A 26,408-nucleotide genomic window follows, 5' to 3' on the forward strand; every position below is an offset into this window, starting at 1 on the left:
AGCTGGAGAGGCGTCCCAATTGCCCTGCCAAGCCTCGAGGAGAATCCCGAGTTGTCCCTCGCAACTAGGCAGGAGTCCTGACGTCGCTGAACAAACACGTGGCTGGAAGGGCCATCCCCGTCGTAACTCGAGAATATATCCCAGGTTCCCGCCGCAACTCAAGAAAAACCATGAGACTTCCCCCTTGCCGCGAGATGAGGCCCGATTTCCCTGCACTGCGTGCAGAGCAATTCCGTGTTGCACATCACACATGAAAGGAGCCTTGCTTTCCTTGATGGCACTCCAGAGAAACCCCAAGAACACTGTTTCAAGGCTAGAGGGATTCTGAGTTCACTGTAGCCACACGAAAGAGCTCCGTGGACCAAAAATCAACTCGAGATGAGAGGTTAGTCCCTGGCTTCGAGTCCAGAGGAATACCACCTTACCACAAGCACCTCAAGAGGGGGCTTCTCTCAGCTCTAGGTATGTGAGAGGGACCCTGAGTTTGCGGCCTCAAGTGGAATGCACACCGCGATGCGCTGACTCGAAATAAGGCCGGATATCCCTGCAGTGACTTGAATGCAGGCACGTCTTGCATCTCCCAAGATGAAATGATGTCTGAATCCCCTGTGGAGACCACAGAAAACGACCTAGTTCCCCACCTCATCGCGACCGGAGGCCTCACATCCTTTGAAAACTTCAGAGGTACGCGGAGATCAGTGCCTCCAAAGGAGACGATGCCTGACTCCTCGTGAAACTTGATAGGAGTCCCAGGATTCCTGTGGCATGTGGAAAGTGACCCTTGGTCTCCCGCCTCAGCTGGAGAGGCGTCCCAATTGCCCTGCCAAGCCTCGAGGAGAATCCCGTGTTGTCTCCGGCAACTAGGCAGGTGTACTAACGTCGCTGAAAAAACACGTGGGTGGAAGGGCCATCCCCGTCGTAACTCGAGAATATACCCCAGGTTCCCGCCGCAACTCGAGAAAAACCATGAGACTTCCCCCTCGCCGCGAGATGAGGCCCGATTCCCCTGCACTGCGTGCAGAGCAATTCCGTGTTGCACATCACACATGAAAGGAGCCTTGATTTCCTTGATAGCACTCCAGAGAATCCCCCAGAACACTGTTTCAAGGCTAGAGGGATCCTGAGGTCACTGTAGCCACACGAAAGAGCTCCGTGGACCAAAAATCAACTCGAGATGAGAGGTTAGTCCCAGGCTTCGACTCCAGAGGAATACCACCTTACCACAAGCACCTCAAGAGGAGGCTTCTCTCAGCTCTAGCTATGTGCTGAGTTTGCGGCCTCAAGTGGAATGGACACCGCGATGCCCTGACTCGAAATAAGGCCAGATATCCCTGCAGTGACTTGAATGCAGGCTCGTCTTGCATCTCCCAAAATGAAAGGATGTCTGAATCCCATGTGGATACCACAGAAAAAGACCTAGTTCCCCACCTCATCACGACCGGAGGCCTCACATCCTTTGAAAACTCCAGAGGTACGCGGAGATCAGTGCCTCCAAAGGAGACGATGCCTGACTCCTCGTGAAACTTGATAGGAGTCCCAGGATTCCTGTGGCACGTGGAAAGGGACACTTGGTCTCCCGCCTCAGCTGGAGAGGCGTCCCAATTGCCCTGCCAAGCCTCGAGGAGAATCCCGAGTTCTCCCTCGCAACTAGGCAGGAGTCCTGACGTCGCTAAACAAACACGTGGGTGGAAGGGCCATCCCCGTCGTAACTCGAGAATATACCCCAGGTTCCTGCCGCAACTCGATAAAAACCATGAGACTTCCCCCTCGGCGCGAGATGAGGCCTGATAACCCTGCCCTGCGTGGAGAGCAATTCCGTGTTGCACATCACACATGAAAGGAGCCTTGATTTCCTTGATGGCACTCCAGAGAAACCCCAAGAACACTGTTTCAAGGCTAGAGGGATCCTGAGGTCACTGTAGCAACACGAAAGAGCTCCGTGGAGCAAAAATCAACTCGAGATGAGAGGTTAGTCCCTGGCTTCGACTCCAGAGGAATACCACCTTACCACAAGCACCTCAAGAGGAGGCTTCTCTCAGCTCTAGGTATGTGAGAGGGACCCTGAGCTTGCGGCCTCAAGTGGAATGGACACCGCGATGCCCTGACTCGAAATAAGGTCGGATATCCCTGCAGTGACTTGAATGCAGGCTCGTCTTCCATCTCCCAAGATGAAAGGATGTCTGAATCCGCTGTGGAGACCACAGAGAAAGACCTAGTTCCCCACCTCATCGCGACCGGAGGCCTCACATCCTTTGAAAACTCCAGAGGTACGCGGAGATCAGTGCCTCCAAAGGAGACGATGCCTGACTCCTCGTGAAACTTGATAGGAGTCCCAGGATTCCTGTGGCACATGGAAAGGGACCCTTGGTCTCCCGCCTCAGCTGGAGAGGCGTCCAAATTGCCCTGCCAAGCCTCGAGGAGAATCTGGCGCTGTCCCTCGCAACTAGGCAGGAGTCCTGATGTCGCTGAACAAACACGTGGCTGGAAGGGCCATCCCCGTCATAATTCGAGAATATACCCCAGGGTTCCGCCGCAACTCGAGAAAGACCATGAGACTTCCCCCTCGCCGCGAGATGAGGCTCGATTCTCCTGCACTGCATGCAGAGCAATTCCGTGTTGCACATCAAACATGAAAGCAGCCTTGATTTCCTTGATGGCACTCCAGAGAAACCCCAAGAACACTGTTTCAAGGCTAGAGGGATCCTGAGGTTACTGTAGCAACACGAAAGAGGTCCGTGGACCAAACATCAACTCGAGATGAGAGGTTAGTCCCTGGCTTCGACTCCAGAGGAATACCACCTTACCACAAGCACCTAAAGAGGAGGCTTCTCTCAGCTCTAGGTATGTGAGAGGGACCCTGATTTTGCGGACTCAAGTGGAATGGACACTGCAATGCCCTGACGCGAAATAAGGCCGGATAACCCTGCAGTGAATTGAATGCAGGCTCGTCTTGCATCTCCCAAGATGAAAGGATGTCTGAATCCCCTGTGGAGACCACAGAGAAAGACCTAGTTCCCCACCTCATGGCGACCGGAGGCCTCACATCCTTCGAAAACTCCAGAGGTACACGGAGATCAGTGTCTCCAAAGGAGATGATGCCTGACTCCTCGTGAAACTTGATAGGAGTCCCAGGATTCCTGTGGCACATGGAAAGGGACCCTTGTTCTCCCGCCTCAGCTGGAGAGGCGTCCCAATTGCCCTGCCAAGCCTTGAGGAGAATCCCGAGTTGTCCCTCGCAACTAGGCAGGAGTCCTGACGTCGCTGAACAAACACGTGTGTGGAAGGGCCATCCCCGTCGTAACTCGAGAATATACCCCAGGGTCCCGCCGCAACTCGAGAAAAACCATGAGACTTCCCCCTCGCCGCGAGATGAGGCCCGATTCCCCTGCACTGCGTGCAGAGCAATTCCGTGTTGCACATCACACATGAAAGGAGCCTTGATTTCCTTGATGGCACTCCAGAGAAACCCCAAGAACACTGTTTCAAGGCTAGAGGGATTCTGAGGTCACTGTAGCAACACGAAAGAGCTCCGTGGACCAAAAATCAACTCGAGATGAGAGGTTAGTCCCTGGCTTCGACTCCAGAGGAATACCACCTTACCACAAGCACCTCAAGAGGAGGCTTCTCTCAGCTCTAGGTATGGAGAGGGACCCTGAGTTTGCGGCCTCAAGTGGAATGGACACCGCGATGTCCCGACGCGAAATAAGGCCGGATATCCCTGCAGTGACTTGAATGCAGGCTCGTCTTGCATCTCCCAAGATGAAAGAATGTCTGAATCCCCTGTGGAGACCACAGAGAAAGACCTAGTTTCCCACCTCATGGCGACCGGAGGCCTCACATCCTTCGAAAACTCCAGAGGTACACGGAGATCAGTGTCTCCAAAGGAGACGATGCCTGACTCCTCGTGAAACTTGATAGGAGTCCCAGGATTCCTGTGGCACGTGGAAAGGGACCCTTGGTCTCCCGCCTCAGCTGGAGAGGCGTCCCAATTGCCCTGCCAAGCCTCGAGGAGAATCCCGAGTTGTCCCTCGCAACTAGGCAGGAGTCCTGACGTCGCTGAAGTAACTCGTGTGTGGAAGGGCCATCCCAGTCGTAACTAGAGAATATACCCCAGGGTCCCGCCGCAACTCGAGAAAAACCATGAGACTTCCCCCTCGCCGCGAGATGAGGCTCGAATCTCCTGCACTGCATGCAGAGCAATTCCGTGTTGCACATCACACATGAAAGGAGCCTTGATTTCCTTGATGGCACTAAAGAGAAACCCCAAGAACACTGTTTCAAGGCTAGAGGGATCCTGAGGTCACTGTAGTAACACGAAAGAGCTCCGTGGACCAAAAATCATCTCGAGATGAGGGGTTAGTCCCTAACTTCGACTCCAGAGGAATACCACCCTACCACAAGCACCTCAAGAGGAGGCTTCTCGCAGCTTTAGGTTTGTGAGAGGGACCCTGAGTTTGCGGCCTCAAGTGGAATGGACACCGCGATGCCCTGACTCGAAATAAGGCCGGATATCCCTGCAGTGACTTGAATGCAGGCTCTTCTTGCATCTCCCAAGACGAAAGGATGTCTGAATTCCCTGTGGAGACCACAGAGAAAGACCTAGTTCCCCACCTCATCGCGACCGGAGGCCTCACATCCTTTGAAAACTCCAGAGGTACGCGGAGATCAGTGCCTCCAAAGGAGACGATGCCTGACTCCTCGTGAAACTTGATAGGAGTCCCAGGATTCCTGTGGCACGTGGAAAGGGACCCTTGGTTTCCCGCCACAGCTGGAGAGGCGTCGCAATTGCCCTGCCAAGCCTCGAGGAGAATCCCGAGTTGTCCCTCGCAACTAGGAAGGAGTCCTGACGTCTATGAAAAAACACGTTTGTGGAAGGGCCATCCCCGTCGTAACTCGAGAATATACCCCAGGTTCCCGCCGCAACTCGAGAAAAACCATGAGACTTCCCCCTCGAAGCAAAATGAGGCCCGATTACCCTGCACTGCGTGCAGAGCAATTCCGTGTTGCACATCACACATGAAAGGAGCCTTGATTTCCTTCATGGCACTCCAGAGAAACCCCAAGAACACTGTTTCAAGGCTAGAGGGATCCTGAGGTCACTGTAGCAACACGAAAGAGCTCCGTGGACCAAAAATCAACTCGAGATGAGAGGTTAGTCCCTGGCTTCGACTCCAGAGGAATACCACCTTACCACAAGCACCTCAAGAGGAGGCTTCTCTCAGCTCTAGGTATGTGAGAGGGACCCTAAATTTGCGGCCCCAAGTGGAATGGACACCGCGATGCCCTGACTCAATATAAGGATGGATATCCCTGCAGTGACTTGAATGCAGGCTCGTCTTGCATCTCCCAAGACGAAAGGATGTCTGAATCCCCTGTGGATACCACAGAGAAAGACCTAGTTCCCCACCTCATCGCGACCGGAGGCCTCACATCCTTTGAAAACTCCAGAGGTAAGCGGAGATCAGTGCCTCCACAGGAGACGATGCCTGACTCCTCGTGAAACTTGATAAGAGTCCCAGGATTCCTGTGGCACATGGAAAGGGACCCTTAGTCTCCCGCCTCAGCTGGAGAGGCGTCCCAATTGCCCTGCCAAGCCTCGAGGAGAATCCCGAGTTGTCCCTCGCAACTAGGCAGGAGTCCTGACGTCGCTGAACAAACACGTGTGTGGAAGGGCCATCCCCGTCGTAACTCGAGAATATACCCCAGGGTCCCGCCGCAACTCGAGAAAAACCATGAGACTTCCCCCTCGCCGCGAGATGAGGCCCGATTCCCCTGCACTGCGTGCAGAGTAATTCCGTGTTGCACATCACACATGAAAGGAGCCTTGATTTCCTTGATGGCACTCCAGAGAAACCCCAAGAACACTGTTTCAAGGCTAGAGGGATTCTGAGGTCACTGTAGCAACACGAAAGAGCTCCGTGGACCAAAAATCAACTCGAGATGAGAGGTTAGTCCCTGGCTTCGACTCCAGAGGAATACCACCTTACCACAAGCACCTCAAGAGGAGGTTTCTCTCAGCTCTAGGTATGGAGAGGGACCCTGAGTTTGCGGCCCCAAGTGGAATGGACACCGCGATGCCCTGACTCGAAATAAGGCCGGATATCCCTGCAGTGACTTGAATGCAGGCTCATCTTGCATCTCCCAAGACGAAAGGATGTCTGAATCCCCTGTGTAGACTACAGAGAAAAGACCTAGTTCCCCACCTCATCGCGAGGGGAGGCCTCATATCCTTTGACAACTCCAGAGGTACGCGGAGATCAGTGCCTCCAAAGGAGACGATGCCTGACTCCTCGTGAAACTTGATAGGAGTCCCAGGATTCCTGTGGCATGGGGAAAGGGACACTTGGTCTCCGGCCTCAGCTGGAGAGGCATCCCAATGGCCCTGCCAAGCCTCGAGGAGAATCCCGAGTTGTCCCTCGCAACTAGGCAGGAGTCCTGACGTCGCTGAACAAACACGTGGGTGGAAGGGCCATCCCCGTCGTAACTCGAGAATATACCACAGGTTCCCGCCGCAACTCGAGAAAAACCATGAGACTTCCCCCTCGAAGCAAAATGAGGCCCGATTCCCCTGCACTGCGTGCAGAGCAATTCCGTTTTGCACATCACACATGAAAGGAGCCTTGATTTCCTTGATGGCACTCCAGAGAAACCCCAAGAACACTGTTTCAAGGCTAGAGGGATCCTGAGGTCACTGTAGCAACACAAAAGAGCTCCATGGGCCAAAAATCAATTCGAGAAGTGAGGTTAGTCCCTGGCTTCGAATCCAGAAGAAAACCACCTTACCACAAGTACCTCAAGAGGAGGCTTCTTTCAGCTCTAGGTATGTGAGAGGGAACCTGAGTTAGCGGCCTCAAGTGGAATGGAAACCGCGATGCCCTGACTCGAAATAAGGCCGGATATCCCTGCAGTGACTTGAATGCAGGCTCGTCTTGCATCTCCCAAGACGAAAGGATGTCTGAATCCCCTGTGGAGACCACAGAGAAAGACCTAGTTCCCCACGTCATCACGACCGGAGGCCTCACATCCTTGGAAAACTCCAGAGGTACGGGGAGAACAGTGCCTCCAAAGGAGACGATGCCTGACTCCTTGTGAAACTTGATAGGAGTCCCAGGATTCCTGTGGCACGTGGAAAGGGACCCTTGTTCTCCCGCCTCAGCTGGAGAGGCGTCCCAATTGCCCTGCCAAGCCTCGAGGAGAATCCCGAGTTGTCCCTCGCAACTAGGCAGGAGTCCTGACGTCGCTGAACAAACACGTGGGTGGAAGGGCCATCCCCGTCGTAACTCGAAAATATACCCCAGGTTCCCGCGGCAACTCGAGAAAAACCATGAAACTTCCCCCTCGCCACGAGATGAGGCCCGATTTCCCTGCACTGCGTGCATAGCAATTCCGTGTTGCACATCACACATGAAAGGAGACTTGATTTCCTTGATGGCACTCCAGAGAAACCCCCAGAACACTGTTTCAAGGCTAGAGGGATCCTGAGGTCACTGTTGCCACACGAAAGAGCTCCGTGGACCAAAAATCAACTCGAGATGAGAGGTTAGTCCCTGGCTTCGACTCCAGAGGAATACCACCTTACCACAAGCACCTCAATAGGAGGCTTCTCTCAGCTCTAGCTATGTGCTGAGTTTGCGGCCTCAAGTGGAATGGACACCGCGATGCCCTGACTCGAAATAAGGCCAGATATCCCTGCAGTGACTTGAATGCAGGCTCGTCTTGCATCTCCCAAAATGAAAGGATGTCTGAATCCCATGTGGATACCACAGAAAAAGACCTAGTTCCCCACCTCATCACGACCGGAGGCCTCACATCCTTTGAAAACTCCAGAGGTACGCGGAGATCAGTGCCTCCAAAGGAGACGATGCCTGACTCCTCGTGAAACTTGATAGGAGTCCCAGGATTCCTGTGGCACGTGGAAAGGGACCCTTGGTCTCCCGCCTCAGCTGGAGAGGCGTCCCAATTGCCCTGCCAAGCCTCGAGGAGAATCCCGAGTTCTCCCTCGCAACTAGGCAGGAGTCCTGACGTCGCTAAACAAACACGTGGGTGGAAGGGCCATCCCCGTCGTAACTCGAGAATATACCCCAGGTTCCTGCCGCAACTCGATAAAAACCATGAGACTTCCCCCTCGCCGCGAGATGAGGCCTGATAACCCTGCCCTGCGTGGAGAGCAATTCCGTGTTGCACATCACACATGAAAGGAGCCTTGATTTCCTTGATGGCACTCCAGAGAAACCCCAAGAACACTGTTTCAAGGCTAGAGGGATCCTGAGGTCACTGTAGCAACACGAAAGAGCTCCGTGGACCAAAAATCAACTCGAGATGAGAGGTTAGTCCCTGGCTTCGACTCCAGAGGAATACCACCTTACCACAAGCACCTCAAGAGGAGGCTTCTCTCAGCTCTAGGTATGTGAGAGGGACCCTGAGCTTGCGGCCTCAAGTGGAATGGACACCGCGATGCCCTGACTCGAAATAAGGTCGGATATCCCTGCAGTGACTTGAATGCAGGCTCGTCTTCCATCTCCCAAGATGAAAGGATGTCTGAATCCGCTGTGGAGACCACAGAGAAAGACCTAGTTCCCCACCTCATCGCGACCGGAGGCCTCACATCCTTTGAAAACTCCAGAGGTACGCGGAGATCAGTGCCTCCAAAGGAGACGATGCCTGACTCCTCGTGAAACTTGATAGGAGTCCCAGGATTCCTGTGGCACGTGGAAAGGGACCCTTGGTCTCCCGCCTCAGCTGGAGAGGCGTCCAAATTGCCCTGCCAAGCCTCGAGGAGAATCTGGCTCTGTCCCTCGCAACTAGGCAGGAGTCCTGATGTCGCTGAACAAACACGTGGCTGGAAGGGCCATCCCCGTCATAATTCGAGAATATACCCCAGGGTCCCGCCGCAACTCGAGAAAGACCATAAGACTTCCCCCTCGCCGCGAGATGAGGCTCGATTCTCCTGCACTGCATGCAGAGCAATTCCGTGTTGCACATCAAACATGAAAGCAGCCTTGATTTCCTTGATGGCACTCCAGAGAAACACCAAGAACACTGTTTCAAGGCTAGAGGGATCCTGAGGTCACTGTAGCAACACGAAAGAGCTCCGTGGACCAAAAATCAACTCGAGATGAGAGGTTAGTCCCTGGCTTCGACTCCAGAGGAATACCACCTTACCACAAGCACCTCAAGAGGAGGCTTCTCTCAGCTCTAGGTATGTGAGAGGGACCCTGATTTTGCGGCCTCAAGTGGAATGGACACCGCGATGCCCTGACTCAATATAAGGACGGATATCCCTGCAGTGACTTGAATGCAGGCTCGTCTTGCATCTCCCAAGACGAAAGGATGTCTGAATCCCCTGTGGATACCACAGAGAAAGACCTAGTTCCCCACCTCATCGCGACCGGAGGCCTCACATCCTTTGAAAACTCCAGAGGTATGCGGAGATCAGTGCCTCCAAAGGAGACGATGCCTGACTCCTCGTGAAACTTGATAGGAGTCCCAGGATTCCTGTGGCACATGGAAAGGGACCCTTGGTCTCCCGCCTCAGCTGGAGAGGCGTCCCAATTGCCCTGCCAAGCCTCGAGGAGAATCCCGAGTTGTCCCTCGCAACTAGGCAGGAGTCCTGACGTCGCTGAAGTAACTCGTGTGTGGAAGGGCCATCCCAGTCGTAACTAGAGAATATACCCCAGGGTCCCGCCGCAACTCGAGAAAAACCATGAGACTTCCCCCTCGCCGCGAGATGAGGCTCGAATCTCCTGCACTGCATGCAGAGCAATTCCGTGTTGCACATCACACATGAAAGGAGCCTTGATTTCCTTGATGGCACTAAAGAGAAACCCCAAGAACACTGTTTCAAGGCTAGAGGGATCCTGAGGTCACTGTAGTAACACGAAAGAGCTCCGTGGACCAAAAATCATCTCGAGATGAGGGGTTAGTCCCTAACTTCGACTCCAGAGGAATACCACCCTACCACAAGCACCTCAAGAGGAGGCTTCTCGCAGCTTTAGGTTTGTGAGAGGGACCCTGAGTTTGCGGCCTCAAGTGGAATGGACACCGCGATGCCCTGACTCGAAATAAGGCCGGATATCCCTGCAGTGACTTGAATGCAGGCTCTTCTTGCATCTCCCAAGACGAAAGGATGTCTGAATTCCCTGTGGAGACCACAGAGAAAGACCTAGTTCCCCACCTCATCGCGACCGGAGGCCTCACATCCTTTGAAAACTCCAGAGGTACGCGGAGATCAGTGCCTCCAAAGGAGACGATGCCTGACTCCTCGTGAAACTTGATAGGAGTCCCAGGATTCCTGTGGCACGTGGAAAGGGACCCTTGGTTTCCCGCCACAGCTGGAGAGGCGTCGCAATTGCCCTGCCAAGCCTCGAGGAGAATCCCGAGTTGTCCCTCGCAACTAGGAAGGAGTCCTGACGTCTATGAAAAAACACGTTTGTGGAAGGGCCATCCCCGTCGTAACTCGAGAATATACCCCAGGTTCCCGCCGCAACTCGAGAAAAACCATGAGACTTCCCCCTCGAAGCAAAATGAGGCCCGATTCCCCTGCACTGCGTGCAGAGCAATTCCGTGTTGCACATCACACATGAAAGGAGCCTTGATTTCCTTCATGGCACTCCAGAGAAACCCCAAGAACACTGTTTCAAGGCTAGAGGGATCCTGAGGTCACTGTAGCAACACGAAAGAGCTCCGTGGACCAAAAATCAACTCGAGATGAGAGGTTAGTCCCTGGCTTCGACTCCAGAGGAATACCACCTTACCACAAGCACCTCAAGAGGAGGCTTCTCTCAGCTCTAGGTATGTGAGAGGGACCCTGATTTTGCGGCCTCAAGTGGAATGGACACCGCGATGCCCTGACTCAATATAAGGACGGATATCCCTGCAGTGACTTGAATGTAGGCTCGTCTTGCATCTCCCAAGACGAAAGGATGCCTGAATCCCCTGTGGATACCACAGAGAAAGACCTAGTTCCCCACTTCATCGCGACCGGAGGCCTCACATCCTTTGAAAACTCCAGAGGTAAGCGGAGATCAGTGCCTCCACAGGAGACGATGCCTGACTCCTCGTGAAACTTGATAGGAGTCCCAGGATTCCTGTGGCACATGGAAAGGGACCCTTGTTCTCCCGCCTCAGCTGGAGAGGCGTCCCAATTGCCCTGCCAAGCCTCGAGGAGAATCCCGAGTTGTCCCTCGCAACTAGGCAGGAGTCCTGACGTCGCTGAACAAACACGTGTGTGGAAGGGCCATCCCCGTCGTAACTCGAGAATATACCCCAGGGTCCCGCCGCAACTCGAGAAAAACCATGAGACTTCCCCCTCGCCGCGAGATGAGGCCCGATTCCCCTGCACTGCGTGCAGAGCAATTCCGTGTTGCACATCACACATGAAAGGAGCCTTGATTTCCTTGATGGCACTCCAGAGAAACCCCAAGAACACTGTTTCAAGGCTAGAGGGATTCTGAGGTCACTGAAGCAACACGAAAGAGCTCCGTGGACCAAAAATCAACTCGAGATGAGAGGTTAGTCCCTGGCTTCGACTCCAGAGGTATACCACCTTACCACAAGCACCTCAAGAGGAGGCTTCTCTCAGCTCTAGGTATGGAGAGGGACCCTGAGTTTGCGGCCTCAAGTGGAATGGACACCGCGATGCTCTGACTCGAAATAAGGCCGGATATCCCTGCAGTGACTTGAATGCAGGCTCATCTTGCATCTCCCAAGACGAAAGGATGTCTGAATCACCTGTGTAGACTACAGAGAAAAGACCTAGTTCCCCACCTCATCGCGAGGGGAGGCCTCATATCCTTTGCCAACTCCAGAGGTACGCGGAGATCAGTGCCTCCAAAGGAGACGATGCCTGACTCCTCGTGAAACTTGATAGGAGTCCCAGGATTCCTGTGGCACGTGGAAAGGGACCCTTGGTCTCCGGCCTCAGCTGGAGAGGCATCCCAATGGCCCTGCCAAGCCTCGAGGAGAATCCCGAGTTGTCCCTCGCAACTAGGCAGGAGTCCTGACGTCGCTGAACAAACACGTGGGTGGAAGGGCCATCCCCGTCGTAACTCGAGAATATACCCCAGGTTCCCGCCGCAACTCGAGAAAAACCATGAGACTTCCCCCTCGCCCGGAGATGAGGCCCGATTCCCCTGCACTGCGTGCAGAGCAATTCCGTGTTGCACATCACACATGAAAGCAGCTTTAATTTCCTTGATGGCACTCCAGAGAAAAACAAAGAACACTGTTTCAAGGCTAGAGCGATCCTGAGGTCACTGTAGCAACACGAAAGAGCTCCGTGGACCAAGAAACAACTCGAGATGAGAGGTTAGTCTATGGCTTCGACTCCAGAGGAATACCACCTTACCACAAGCACCTCAAGAGGAGGCTTCTCTCAGCTCTAGGTATGTGAGAGGGACCCTGATTTTGCGGCCTCAAGTGGAATGGACACTGCGATGTCTCGACGCGAAATAAGGCCGGATATCCCTGCAGTGACTTGAATGCAGGCTCGTCTTGCATCTCCCAAGACGAAAGGATGTCTGAATCCCCTGTGGAGACCACAGAGAAAGACCTAGTTTCCCACCTCATGGCGACCGGAGGCCTCACATCCTTCGAAAACTCCAGAGGTACACGGAGATCAGTGTCTCCAAAGGAGACGATGCCTGACTCCTCGTGAAACTTGATAGGAGTCCCAGGATTCCTGTGGCACGAGGATAGGGACACTTGGTCTCCCGCCTCAGCTGGAGAGGCGTCCCAATTGCCCTGCCAAGCCTCGAGGAGAATCCCGAGTTGTCCCTCGCAACTAGGCAGGAGTCCTGACGTCGCTGAACAAACACGTGGGTGGAAGGGCCATCCCCGTCGTAACTCGAGAATATACCCCAGGTTCCGGCCGCAACTCGAGAAAAACCATGAGACTTCCCCCTCGCCGCGAGATGAGGCCCGATTCCCCTGCACTGCGTGCAGAGCAATTCCGTGTTGCACATTACACATGAAAGGAGCCTTGATTTCCTTGATGGCACTCCAGAGAAACCTCAAGAACACTGTTTCAAGGCTAGAGGGATCCTGAGGTCACTGTCGCAACACGAAAGAGCTCCGTGGACCAAAAATCAACTCGAGATGAGAGGTTAGTCCCTGGCTTTGACTCCACAGGAATACCACCTTACCACAAGCACCTCAAGAGGAGGTTTCTCTCAGCTCTAGGTATGTGAGAGGTACCCTGATTTTGCGGCCTCAAGTGGAATGGACACCGCGATGCCCTGACGTGAAATAAGGCCGGATATCCCTGCTGTGACTTGAATGCAGGCTCGTCTTGCATCTCCCAAGATGAAAGGATGTCTGAATCCCCTGTGGAGACCACAGAGAAAGACCTAGTTCCCCACCTCATCGCGACCGGAGGCCTCACATCCTTTGAAAACTCCAGAGGTATGCGGAGATCAGTGCCTCCAAAGGAGACGATGCCTGACTCCTCGTGAAACTTGATAGGAGTCCCAGGATTCCTGTGGCACATGGAAAGGGACCCTTGGTCTCCCGCCTCAGCTGGAGAGGCGTCCCAATTGCCCTGCCAAGCCTCGAGGAGAATCCCGAGTTGTCCCTCGCAACTAGGCAGAAGTCCTGACATGGCTGAAGAAACTCGTGTGTGGAAGGGCCATCCCAGTCGTAACTAGAGAATATACCCCAGGGTCCCGCCGCAACTCGAGAAAAACCATGAGACTTCCCCCTCGCCGCGAGATGAGGCTCGAATCTCCTGCACTGCATGCAGAGCAATTCCGTGTTGCACATCACACATGAAAGGAGCCTTGATTTCCTTGATGGCACCCCAGAGAAACCCCAAGAACACTGTTTCAAGGCTAGAGGGATCCTGAGGTTACTGTAGCAACACGAAAGAGGTCCGTGGACCAAAAATCAACTCAAGATGAGAGGTTAGTCCCTGGCTTCGACTACAGAGAAATACCACCTTACCACAAGCACCTAAAGAGGAGGCTTCTCTCAGCTCTAGGTATGTGAGAACGACACTGATTTTGCGGACTCAAGTGGAATGGACACTGCAATGCCCTGACGCGAAATAAGGCCGGATAACCCTGCAGTGAATTGAATGCAGGCTCGTCTTGCATCTCCCAAGATGAAAGGATGTCTGAATCCCCTGTGGAGACCACAGAGAAAGACCTAGTTCCCCACCTCATTGCGACCGGAGGCCTCACATCCTTTGAAAACTTCAGAGGTACGCGGAGATCAGTGCCTCCAAAGGAGATGATGCTTGACTCCTCGTGAAACTTGCTAGGAGTCCCAGGATTCCTGTGGCACGTGGAAAGGGATCCTTGGTCTCCCGCCTCAGCTGGAGAGGCGTCCCAATTGCCCTGCCAAGCCTCGAGGAGAATCCAGAGTTGTCCCTCGCAACTAGGCAGGAGTCCTGCCGTCCCTGATCAAACACGTGGCTGGAAGGGCCATCCCCGTCGTAACTCGAGAATATACCCCATGTTCCCGCCGCAACTCGAGAAAAACCATGAGACTTCCCCCTCGCCGCGAGATGAGGCCCGATTCCCCTGCACTGCATGCAGAGCAATTCCGTGTTGCACATCACACATGAAAGGAGCCTTGATTTCCTTGATGGCACCCTAGAGAAACCCCAAGAATACTGTTTCAAGGCTAGAGGGATCCTGAGGTCACTGTAGCAACATGAAAGAGCTCCGTGGACCAAAAATCAACTCGAGATGAGGGGTTAGTCCCTGGCTTCGACTCCAGAGGAATTCCACCTTACCACAAGCACCTCAAGAGGAGGCTTCTCTCAGCTCTAGGTATGTGAGAGGGACCCTGAGTTTGCGGCCTCAAGTGGAATGGACACCGCTATGCCCTGACTCGAAATAAGGCCGGATATCCCTGCAGTGACTTGAATGCAGGCTCGTCTTGTATCTCCCAAGACGAAAGGATGTCTGAATCCCCTGTGGAGAGCACAGAGAAAGACCTAGTTACCCACCTCATTGCGACCGGAGGCCTCACATCCTTTGAAAACTCCAGAGGTACGCGGAGATCTGTGCCTCCAAAGGGGACGATGCCTGACTCCTCGTGAAACTTGATAGGAGTCTCAGGATTCCTGTGGCACGTGGAAAGGGACCCTTGGTCTCCCGCCTCAGCTGGAGAAGCGTCCCAATTGCCCTGCCAAGCCTCGAGGAGAATTCCGAGTTGTCCCTCGCAACTAGGCAGGAGTCCTGACGTCGCTGAACAAACACGTGTGTGGAAGGGCCATCCCCGTCGTAACTCGAGAATATACCCCAGGTCCCCGCCGCAACTCGAGAAAAACCATGAGACTTCCCCCTTGCCGCGAGAAGAGGCCCGATTCCCTTGCACTGCGTGCAGAGCAATTCTGTGTTGCACATCACACATGAAAGGAGCCTTGATTTCCTTGATGGCACTCCAGAGAAACCCCAAGAACACTGTTTCAAGGCTAGAGGGATCCTGAGGTCACTGTAGCAACACGAAAGAGCTCCCTGGACCAAAAATCAACTCGAGATGAGGGGTTAGTCCCCAACTTCGACTCCAGAGGAATACCACCCTACCACAAGCACCTCAAGAGGAGGCTTCTCGCAGCTTTAGGTATGTGAGAGGGAGCCTGAGTTTGCGGCATCAAGTGGAATGGACACCGCGATGCCCTGACTCGAAATAAGGCCGGATATCCCTGCAGTGACTTGAATGCAGGCTCGTCTTGCATCTTCCAAGACGAAAGGATGTCTGAATCCCCTGTGGAGACCACAGAGAAAGACCTAGTTCCCCTCCTCATCGCGACCGGAGGCTTCACATTCTTTGAAAACTCCAGAGGTACGCGGAGATCAGTGCCTCCAAAGGAGACGATGCCTGACTCCTCGTGAAACTTGATAGGAGTCCCAGGATTCCTGTGGCACGTGGAAAGGGACCCTTGGTCTCCCGCCTCAGCTGGAGAGGCGTCCCAATTGCCCTGCCAAGCCTCGAGGAGAATCCCGAGTTTTCCCTCGCAACTAGGAAGGAGTCCTGACGTCGATGAACAAACACGTTTGTGGAAGGGCCATCCCCGTCGTAACTCGAGAATATAGCCCAGGTTCCCGCCGCAACTCGAGAAAAACCATGAGACTTCCCCCTCGTAGCAAAATGAGGCCCGATTCCCCTACACTGCGTGCAGAGCAATTCCGTTTTGCACATCACACATGAAAGGAGCCTTGATTTCCTTGATGGCATTCCAGAGAAACCCCAAGAACACTGTTTCAAGGCTAGAGGGATCCTGAGGTCACTGTAGCAACACAAAAGACCTCCATGGGCCAAAAATCAATTCGAGAAGTGAGGTTAGTCCCTGGCTTCGAATCCAGAAGAAAACCACCTTACCACAAGTACCTCAAGAGGAGGCTTCTTTCAGCTCTAGGTATGTGAGAGGGAACCTGAGTTAGCGGCCTCAAGTGGAATGGAAACCGCGATGCCCTGACTCGAAATAAGGCCGGATATCCCTGCAGTGACTTGAATGCAGGCTCGTCTTGCATCTCCCAAGACGAAAGGATGTCTGAATCCCCTGTGGAGACCACAGAGAAAGACCTAGTTCCCCACGTCATCACGACCGGAGGCCTCACATCCTTGGAAAACTCCAGAGGTACGGGGAGAACAGTGCCTCCAAAGGAGACGATGCCTGACTCCTTGTGAAACTTGATAGGAGTCCCAGGATTCCTGTGGCACGTGGAAAGGGACCCTTGTTCTCCCGCCTCAGCTGGAGAGGCGTCCCAATTGCCCTGCCAAGCCTCGAGGAGAATCCCGAGTTGTCCCTTGCAACTAGGCAGGAGCCCTGACGTCGCTGAACAAACACGTGGGTGGAAGGGCCATCCTCGTCGTAACTCGAGAATATACCCCAGGTTCCCGCCGCAACTCGAGAAAAACCATGAGACTTCCCCCTCGCCGCGAGATGAGGCCCGATTCCCCTGCACTGCGTGCAGAGCAATTCCGTGTTGCACATCACACATGAAAGGAGCCTTGATTTCCTTCATGGCACTTCAGAGAAACCCCAAGAACACTGTTTCAAGGCTAGAGGGATTCTGAGGTCAATTTAGCAACACAAAAGAGCTCCGTGGACCAAAAATCAACTCGAGATGAGAGGTTAGTCCCTGGCTTCGACTCCAGAGGAATACCACCTTACCACAAGCACCTCAAGAGGAGGCTTCTCTCAGCTCTAGGTATGTGAGAGGGACCATGAGTTTGCAGCCTCAAGTGGAATGGACACCGCGAGGCCCTGACTCGAAATAAGGCCGGATATCCCTGCAGTGACTTGAATGCAGGCTCGTCTTGCATCTCCCAAGATGAAAGGATGTCTGAATCCCCTGTGGAGACCACAGAAAAAGACCTAGTTCCCCACCTCATCGCGACCGGAGGCCTCACATCCTTGGAAAACTAAAGAGGTACGCGGGGATCAGTGCCTCCAAAGGAGACGATGCCTGACTCCTCGTGAAACTTGATAGGAGTCCCAGGATTCCTGTGGCACGTGGAAAGGGACCCTTGGTCTCCCGCCTCAGCTGGAGAGGCATCCCAATTGCCCTGCCAAGCCTCGAGGAGAATCCCGAGTTGTCCCTCGCAACTAGGCAGGAGTCCTGACGTCGCTGAACAAACACGTGGGTGGAAGGACCATCCCGTCGTAACTCGAGAATATACCCCAGGTTCTCACCGCAACTCGAGAAAAACTATGAGACTTCCCCCTCGCCGTGGGATGAGGGCCGATTCCCCTGCACTGCATGCAGAGCAATTCCGTGTTGCACATCAAACATGAAAGAAGCCTTGATTTCCTTGATGGCACTCCAGAGAAACCCCAAGAACACTGTTTCAAGGCTAGAGGGATCCTGAGGTCACTGTAGCAACACGAACGAGCTCCGTGGACCAAAAATCAACTCGAGATGAGAGGTTAGTCCCTGGCTTCGACTGCAGAGGAATACCACCTTACCACAAGCAGCTCAAGAGGAGGCTTCTCTCAGCTCTAGGTATGTGAGAGGGACCCTGAGTTTGCGGCCTCAAGTGAAATGGACACCGCGATGCCCTGACTCGAAATAAGGCCAGATATCTCTGCAGTGACTTGAATGCCAGCTCGTCTTGCATCTCCCAAGATGAAAGGATGTCTGAATCCCCTGTGGAGACCACAGAGAAAGACCTAGTTCCCCACCTCATGGGGACCGGAGGCCTCACATCCTTTGAAAACTCCAGAGGTATGCGGAGATCAGTGCCTCCAAAGGAGACGATGCCTGACTCCTCGTGAAACTTCATAGGAGTCCAAGGATTCCTGTGGCACGTGGAAAGGGACCCTTGGTCTCCCGCCTCAGCTGGAGAGGCATCCCAATTGCCTGCCAAGCCTCGAGGAGAATCCCGAGTTGTCCCTCGCAACTAGGCAGAAGTCCTGACATGGCTGAAGAAACACGTGTGTGGAAGGGCCATCCCCGTCGTAACTCGAGAATATACCCCAGGTTCCCGCCGCAACTCGAGAAAAACCATGAGACTTCCCCCTCGAAGCAAAATGAGGCCCGATTCCCCTGCACTGCGTGCAGAGCAATTCCGTGTTGCACATCACACATGAAAGGAGCCTTGATTTCCTTCATGGCACTCCAGAGAAACCCCAAGAACACTGTTTCAAGGCTAGAGGGATCCTGAGGTCACTGTAGCAACACGAAAGAGCTCCGTGGACCAAAAATCAACTCGAGATGAGAGGTTAGTCCCTGGCTTCGAATCCAGAGGAATACCACCTTACCACAAGCACCTCAAGAGAAGGCTTCTCTCAGCTCTAGGTATGTGAGAGGGACCCTAAATTTGCGGCCTCAAGTGGAATGGACACCGCGATGCCCTGACTCAATATTAGGACGGATATCCCTGCAGTGACTTGAATGCAGGCTCGTCTTGCATCTCCCAAGACGAAAGGATGTCTGAATCCCCTGTGGATACCACAGAGAAAGACCTAGTTCCCCAGCTCATCGCGACCGGAGGCCTCACATCCTTTGAAAACTCCAGAGGTAAGCGGAGATCAGTGCCTCCACAGGAGACGATGCCTGACTCCTCGTGAAACTTGATAGGAGTCCCAGGATTCCTGTGGCACATGGAAAGGGACCCTTAGTCTCCCGCCTCAGCTGGAGAGGCGTCCCAATTGCCCTGCCAAGCCTCGAGGAGAATCCCGAGTTGTCCCTCGCAACTAGGCAGGAGTCCTGACGTCGCTGAACAAACACGTGTGTGAAAGGGCCATCCCCGTCGTAACTCGAGAATATACCCCAGGGTCCCGCCGCAACTCGAGAAAAACCATGAGACTTCCCCCTCGCCGCGAGATGAGGCCCGATTCCCCTGCACTGCGTGCAGAGCAATTCCGTGTTGCACATCACACATGAAAGGAGCCTTGATTTCCTTGATGGCACTCCAGAGAAACCCCAAGAACACTGTTTCAAGGCTAGAGGGATTCTGAGGTCACTGTAGCAACACGAAAGAGCTCCGTGGACCAAAAATCAACTCGAGATGAGAGGTTAGTCCCTGGCTTCGACTCCAGAGGAATACCACCTTACCACAAGCACCTCAAGAGGAGGCTTCTCTCAGCTCTAGGTATGGAGAGGGACCCTGAGTTTGCGGCCTCAAGTGGAATGGACACCGCGATGCCCTGACTCGAAATAAGGCCGGATATCCCTACAGTGACTTGAATGCAGGCTCATCTTGCATCTCCCAAGACGAAAGGATGTCTGAATCACCTGTGTAGACTACAGAGAAAAGACCTAGTTCCCCACCTCATCGCGAGGGGAGGCCTCATATCCTTTGACAACTCCAGAGGTACGCGGAGATCAGTGCCTCCAAAGGAGACGATGCCTGACTCCTCGTGAAACTTGATAGGAGTCCCAGGATTCCTGTGGCACGTGGTAAGGGACCCTTGGTCTCCGGCCTCAGCTGGAGAGGCATTCCAATGGCCCTGCCAAGCCTCGAGGAGAATCCCGAGTTGTCCCTCGCAACTAGGCAGGAGTCCTGACGTCGCTGAACAAACACGTGGGTGGAAGGGCCATCCCCGTCGTAACTCGAGAATATACCGCAGGTTCCCGCCGCAACTAGAGAAAAACCATGAGACTTCCCCCTCGCCCGGAGATGAGGCCCGATTCCCCTGCACTGCGTGCAGAGCAATTCCGTGTTGCACATCACACATGAAAGCAGCCTTAATTTCCTTGATGGCACTCCAGAGAAAAACAAAGAAGACTGTTTCAAGGCTAGAGCGATCCTGAGGTCACTGTAGCAACACGAAAGAGCTCCGTGGACCAAGAAACAACTCGAGATGAGAGGTTAGTCTATGGCTTCGACTCCAGAGGAATACCACCTTACCACAAGCACCTCAAGAGGAGGCTTCTCTCAGCTCTAGGTATGTGAGAGGGACCCTGATTTTGCGGCCTCAAGTGGAATGGACACTGCGTTGTCCCGACGCGAAATAAGGCCGGATATCCCCGCAGTGACTTGAATGCAGGCTCGTCTTGCATCTCCCAAGATGAAAGAATGTCTGAATCCCCTGTGGAGACCACAGAGAAAGACCTAGTTTCCCACCTCATGGCGACCGGAGGCCTCACATCCTTCGAAAACTCCAGAGGTACACGGAGATCAGTGTCTCCAAAGGAGACGATGCCTGACTCCTCGTGAAACTTGATAGGAGTCCCAGTATTCCTGTGGCACGTGGATAGGGACACTTGGTCTCCCGCCTCAGCTGGAGAGGCGTCCCAATTGCCCTGCCAAGCCTCGAGGAGAATCCCGAGTTGTCCCTCGCAACTAGGCAGGAGCCCTGACGTCGCTGAACAAACACGTGGGTGGAAGGGCCATCCTCGTCGTAACTCGAGAATATACCCCAGGTTCCCGCCGCAACTCGAGAAAAACCATGAGACTTCCCCGTCGCCGCGAGATGAGGCCCGATTCCCCTGCACTGCGTGCAGAGCAATTCCGTGTTGCACATCACACATGAAAGGAGCCTTGATTTCCTTCATGGCACTTCAGAGAAACCCCAAGAACACTGTTTCAAGGCTAGAGGGATCCTGAGGTCAATGTAGCAACACAAAAGAGCTCCGTGGACCAAAAATCAACTCGAGATGAGAGGTTAGTCCCTGGCTTCGACTCCAGAGGAATACCACCTTACCACAAGCACCTCAAGAGGAGGCTTTTCTCAGCTCTAGGTATGTGAGAGGGACCCTGAGTTTGCAGCCTCAAGTGGAATGGACACCGCGATGCCCTGACTCGAAATAAGGCCGGATATCCCTGCAGTGACTTGAATGCAGGCTCGTCTTGCATCTCCCAAGATGAAAGGATGTCTGAATCCCCTGTGGAGACCACAGAAAAAGACCTAGTTCCCCACATCATCGCGACCGGAAGCCTCACATCCTTTGAAAACTACAGAGGTACGCGGAGATCAGTGCCTCCAAAGGAGACGATGCCTGACTCCTCGTGAAACTTGATAGGAGTCCCAGGATTCCTGTGGCACGTGGAAAGGGACCCTTGGTCTCCCGCCTCAGCTGGAGAGGCGTCCCAATTGCCCTGCCAAGCCTCGAGGAGAATCCCGAGTTGTCCCTCGCAACTAGGCAGGAGTCCTGACGTCGCTGAACAAACACGTGGGTGGAAGGGCCATCCCGTTGTAACTCGAGAATATACCCCAGGTTCTCGCCGCAACTCGAGAAAAACCATGAGACTTCCCCCTCGCCGTGGGATGAGGGCCGATTCCCCTGCACTGCATGCAGAGCAATTCCGTGTTGCACATCAAACATGAAAGAAGCCTTGATTTCCTTGATGGCACTCCAGAGAAACCCCAAGAACACTGTTTCAAGGCTAGAGGGATCCTGAGGTCACTGTAGCAACACGAACGAGCTCCGTGGACCAAAAATCAACTCGAGATGAGAGGTTAGTCCCTGGCTTCGACTGCAGAGGAATACCACCTTACCACAAGCAGCTCAAGAGGAGGCTTCTCTCAGCTCTAGCTATGTGAGAGGGACCCTGAGTTTGCGGCCTCAAGTGGAATGGACACCGCGATGCCCTGACTCGAAATAAGGCCAGATATCTCTGCAGTGACTTGAATGCCAGCTCGTCTTGCATCTCCCAAGATGAAAGGATGTCTGAATCCCCTGTGGAGACCACAGAGAAAGACCTAGTTCCCCACCTCATGGGGACCGCAGGCCTCACATCCTTTGAAAACTCCAGAGGTAAGCGGAGATCAGTGCCTCCACAGGAGACGATGCCTGACTCCTCGTGAAACTTGATAGGAGTCCCAGGATTCCTGTGGCACATGGAAAGGGACACTTAGTCTCCCGCCTCAGCTGGGGAGGCGTCCCAATTGCCCTGCCAAGCCTCGAGGAGAATCCCGAGTTGTCCCTCGCAACTAGGCAGGAGTCCTGACGTCGCTGAACAAACACGTGTGTGGAAGGGCCATCCCCGTCGTAACTCGAGAATATACCCCAGGGTCCCGCCGCAACTCGAGAAAAACCATGAGACTTCCCCCTCGCCGCGAGATGAGCCCCGATTCCCCTGCACTGCGTGCAGAGCAATTCCGTATTGCACATCACACATGAAAGGAGCCTTGATTTCCTTGATGGCACTCCAGAGAAACCCCAAGAACACTGTTTCAAGGCTAGAGGGATCCTGAGGTCACTGTAGCAACACGAAAGAGCTCCGTGGACCAAAAATCAACTCGAGATGAGAGGTTAGTCCCTGGCTTCGACTCCAGAGGAATACCACCTTACCACAAGCACCTCAAGAGGAGGCTTCTCTCAGCTCTAGGTATGGAGAGGGACCCTGAGTTTGCGGCCTCAAGTGGAATGGACACCGCGATGCCCTGACTCGAAATAAGGCCGGATATCCCTGCTGTGACTTGAATGCAGGCTCGTCTTGCATCTCCCAAGATGAAAGGATGTCTGAATCCCCTGTGTAGACTACAGAGAAAAGACCTAGTTCCCCACCTCATCGCGACCGGAGGCCTCACATCCTTTGAAAACTCCAGAGGTATGCGGAGATCAGTGCCTCCAAAGGAGACGATGCCTGACTCCTCGTGAAACTTGATAGGAGTCCCAGGATTCCTGTGGCACATGGAAAGGGACCCTTGGTCTCCCGCCTCAGCTGTAGAGGCGTCCCAATTGCTCTGCCAAGCCTCGAGGAGAATCCCGAGTGGTCCCTCGCAACTAGGCAGGAGTCCTGACGTCGCGGAAGAAACTCGTGTGTGGAAGGGCCATCCCAGTCGTAACTAAAGAATATACCCCAGGTTCCCGCCGCAACTCGAGAAAAACCATGAGACTTCCCCCTCGCCGCGAGATGATTCCCGATTCCACTGCACTGCGTGCAGAGCAATTTCGTCTTGCACATCACACATGAAAGGAGCCTTGATTTCCTTGGTGGCACTCCAGAGAAACCCCAAGATCACTGTTTCAAGGCTAAAGCGATCCTGAGGTCACTGTAGCAACACGAAAGAGCTCCGTGGACCAAGAATCAACTCGAGATGAGAGGTTAGTCCCTGGCTTCGAATCCAGAGGAATACCACCTTACCACAAGCACCTCAAGAGGAGGCTTCTCTCAGCTCTAGGTATGTGAGAGGGACCCTGATTTTGCGGCCTCAAGTGGAATGGACACTGCGATGCTCTGACGCGAAATAAGGCCGGATATCCCTGAAGTGACTTGAATGCAGGCTCGTCTTGCATCTCCCAAGATGAAAGAATGTCTGCATCCCCTGTGGAGACCACAGAGAAAGACCTAGTTTCCCACCTCATGGCGACCGGAGGCCTCACATCCTTTGAAAACTCCAGAGGTACGCGGAGATCAGTGCCTCCAAAGGAGACGATGCCTGACTCCTCGTGAAACTTGATAGGAGTCCCAGGATTCCTGTGGCACGTTGATAGGGACCTTTGGTCTCCCGCCTCAGCTGGAGAGGCGTCCCAAATGCCCTGCCAAGCCTCGAGGAGAATCCCGAGTTGTCCCTCGGAACTAGGCAGGAGTCTTGACGTAGCTGAACAAACACGTGTGTGGAAGGGCCATCCCCGTCGTAACTCGAGAATATACCCCAGGGTCCCGCCGCAACACGAGAAAAACCATGAGATTTCCCCCTCGCCTCGAGATGAGGCCCGATTCCCCTGCACTGCGTGCAGAGCAATTCCATGTTGCACATCACACATGAAAGGAGTCTTGATTTCCTTCATGGCACTCCAGAGAAACCCCAAGAACACTGTTTCAAGGCTAGAGGGATCCTGAGGTCACTGTAGCAACACGAAAGAGCTCCGTGGACCAAAAATCAACTCGAGATGAGAGGTTAGTCCCTGGCTTCGACTCCAGAGGAATACCACCTTACCACAAGCACCTCAAGAGGAGGCTTCTCTCAGCTCTAGGTATGGAGAGGGACCCTGAGTTTGCGGCCTCAAGTGGAATGGACACCGCAGTGCCCTGACTCGAAATAAGGCCGGATATCCCTGCAGTGACTTGAATGCAGGCTCTTCTTGCATCTCCCAAGATGAAAGGATGTGTGAATCCCCTGTGGAGACCACAGAGAAAGACCTAGTTCCCCACCTCATGGCGACCGGAGGCCTCACATCCTTTGAAAACTCCAGAGGTACGCGGAGATCACTGCCTCCAAAGGAGACGATGCCTGACTCCTCGTGAAACTTGATAGGAGTCCCAGGATTCCTGTGGCACGTGGAAAGGGACCCTTGGTCTCCCGCCTCAGCTGGAGAGGCCTCCCAATTGCCCTGCCAAGCCTCGAAGAGAATCCCGAGTTGTCCCTCGAAACTAGTCAGGAGTCCTGACGTCGCTTGAGAAACATGTGGGTGGAAGGGCCATCCTCGTCGTAACTCGAGAATATACCCCAGGTTCCCGCCGCAACTCGAGAAAAACCATGAGACTTCCCCCTCGCCGCGAGATGAGGCCCGATTCCCCTGCACTGCGTGCAGAGCAATTCCGTGTTGCACATCACACATGAAAGGAGCCTTGATTTCCTTGATGGCACTCCAGAGAAACCCCAAGAACACTGTTTCAAGGCTAGAGGGATCCTGAGGTCACTGTAGCAACACGAAAGAGCTCCGTGGACCAAAAATCAACTCGAGATGAGAGGTTAGTCCCTGGCTTCGATTCCAGAGGAATACCACCTTAACACAAGCACCTCAAGAGGAGGCTTCTCTCAGCTCTAGGTATGTGAGAGGGACCCTAAATTTGCGGCCTCAAGTGGAATGGACACCGCGATGCCCTGACTCAAAATAAGGACGGATATCCCTGCAGTGACTTGATTGCAGGCTCGTCTTGCATCTCCCAAGATGAAAGGATGTCTGAATCCCCTGTGGAGACCACAGAGAAAGACCTAGTTCCCCACCTCATCGCGACCGGAGGCCTCACATCCTTTGAAAATTCCAGAGGTACGCGGAGATCAGTGCCTCCAAAGGAGACGATGCATGACTCCTCGTGAAACTTGATAGGAGTCCCAGGATTCCTGTGGAACGTGGAAAGGGACCCTTGGTCTCCAGCCTCAGCTGGAGAGGCGTCCCAATTGCCCTGTCAAGCCTCGAGGAGAATCCCGAGTTGTCCCTCGCAACTAGGCAGGAGTCCTGACGTCGCTGAACAAACACGTGGGTGGAAGGGCCATCCCCGACGTAACTCGAGAATATACACCAGGTTCCCGCCGCAACTCGAGAAAAACCATGAGACTTCCCCCTCGCCGTGAGGTGAGGCCCGATTCCCCTGCACTGCATGCAGAGCAACTCCGTGTTGCACATCACACATGAAAGGAGCCTTGATTTCCTTGATGGCACTCCAGAGAAACCCCAAGAACACTGTTTCAAGGCTAGAGGGATCCTGAGGTCACTGTAGCAACACGAAAGAGCTCCGTGGACCAAAAATCAACTCGAGATGAGAGGTTAGTCCCTGGCTTCGACTCCAGCGGAATACCACCTTACCACAAGCACCTCAAGAGGAGGCTTCTCTCAGCTCTAGGTATGTGAGAGGGACCCTGAGTTTGCGGCCTCAAGTGGAATGGACACCGCGATACCCTGACTCGAAATAAGGCCAGATATCCCTGCAGTGACTTGAATGCAGGCTCGTCTTGCATCTCCCAAGATGAAAGGATGTCTGAATCCCATGTGGAGACCACAGAAAAAGACCTAGTTCCCCACCTCATCACGACCGGAGGCCTCACATCCTTTGAAAACTCCAGAGGTACGCGGAGATCAGTGCCTCCAAAGGAGACAATGCCTGACTCCTCGTGAATCTTGATAGGAGTCCCAGGATTCGTGTGGCACGTGGGAAGGGACCCTTGGTCTCCCGCCTCAGCTGGAGAGGCGTCCCAATTGCCCTGCCAAGCCTCGAGTAGAATCCCGAGTTCTCCCTCGCAACTAGGCAGGAGTCCTGACGTCGCTGAACAAACACGTGGGTGGAAGGGCCATCCCCGTCGTAACTCGAGAATATACCCCAGGTTCCTGCCGCAACTCGAT

Source organism: Cervus elaphus, chromosome 24, assembly GCF_910594005.1.
Source record: "Cervus elaphus chromosome 24, mCerEla1.1, whole genome shotgun sequence".
In the NCBI taxonomy this organism is placed as follows: domain Eukaryota; kingdom Metazoa; phylum Chordata; class Mammalia; order Artiodactyla; family Cervidae; genus Cervus; species Cervus elaphus.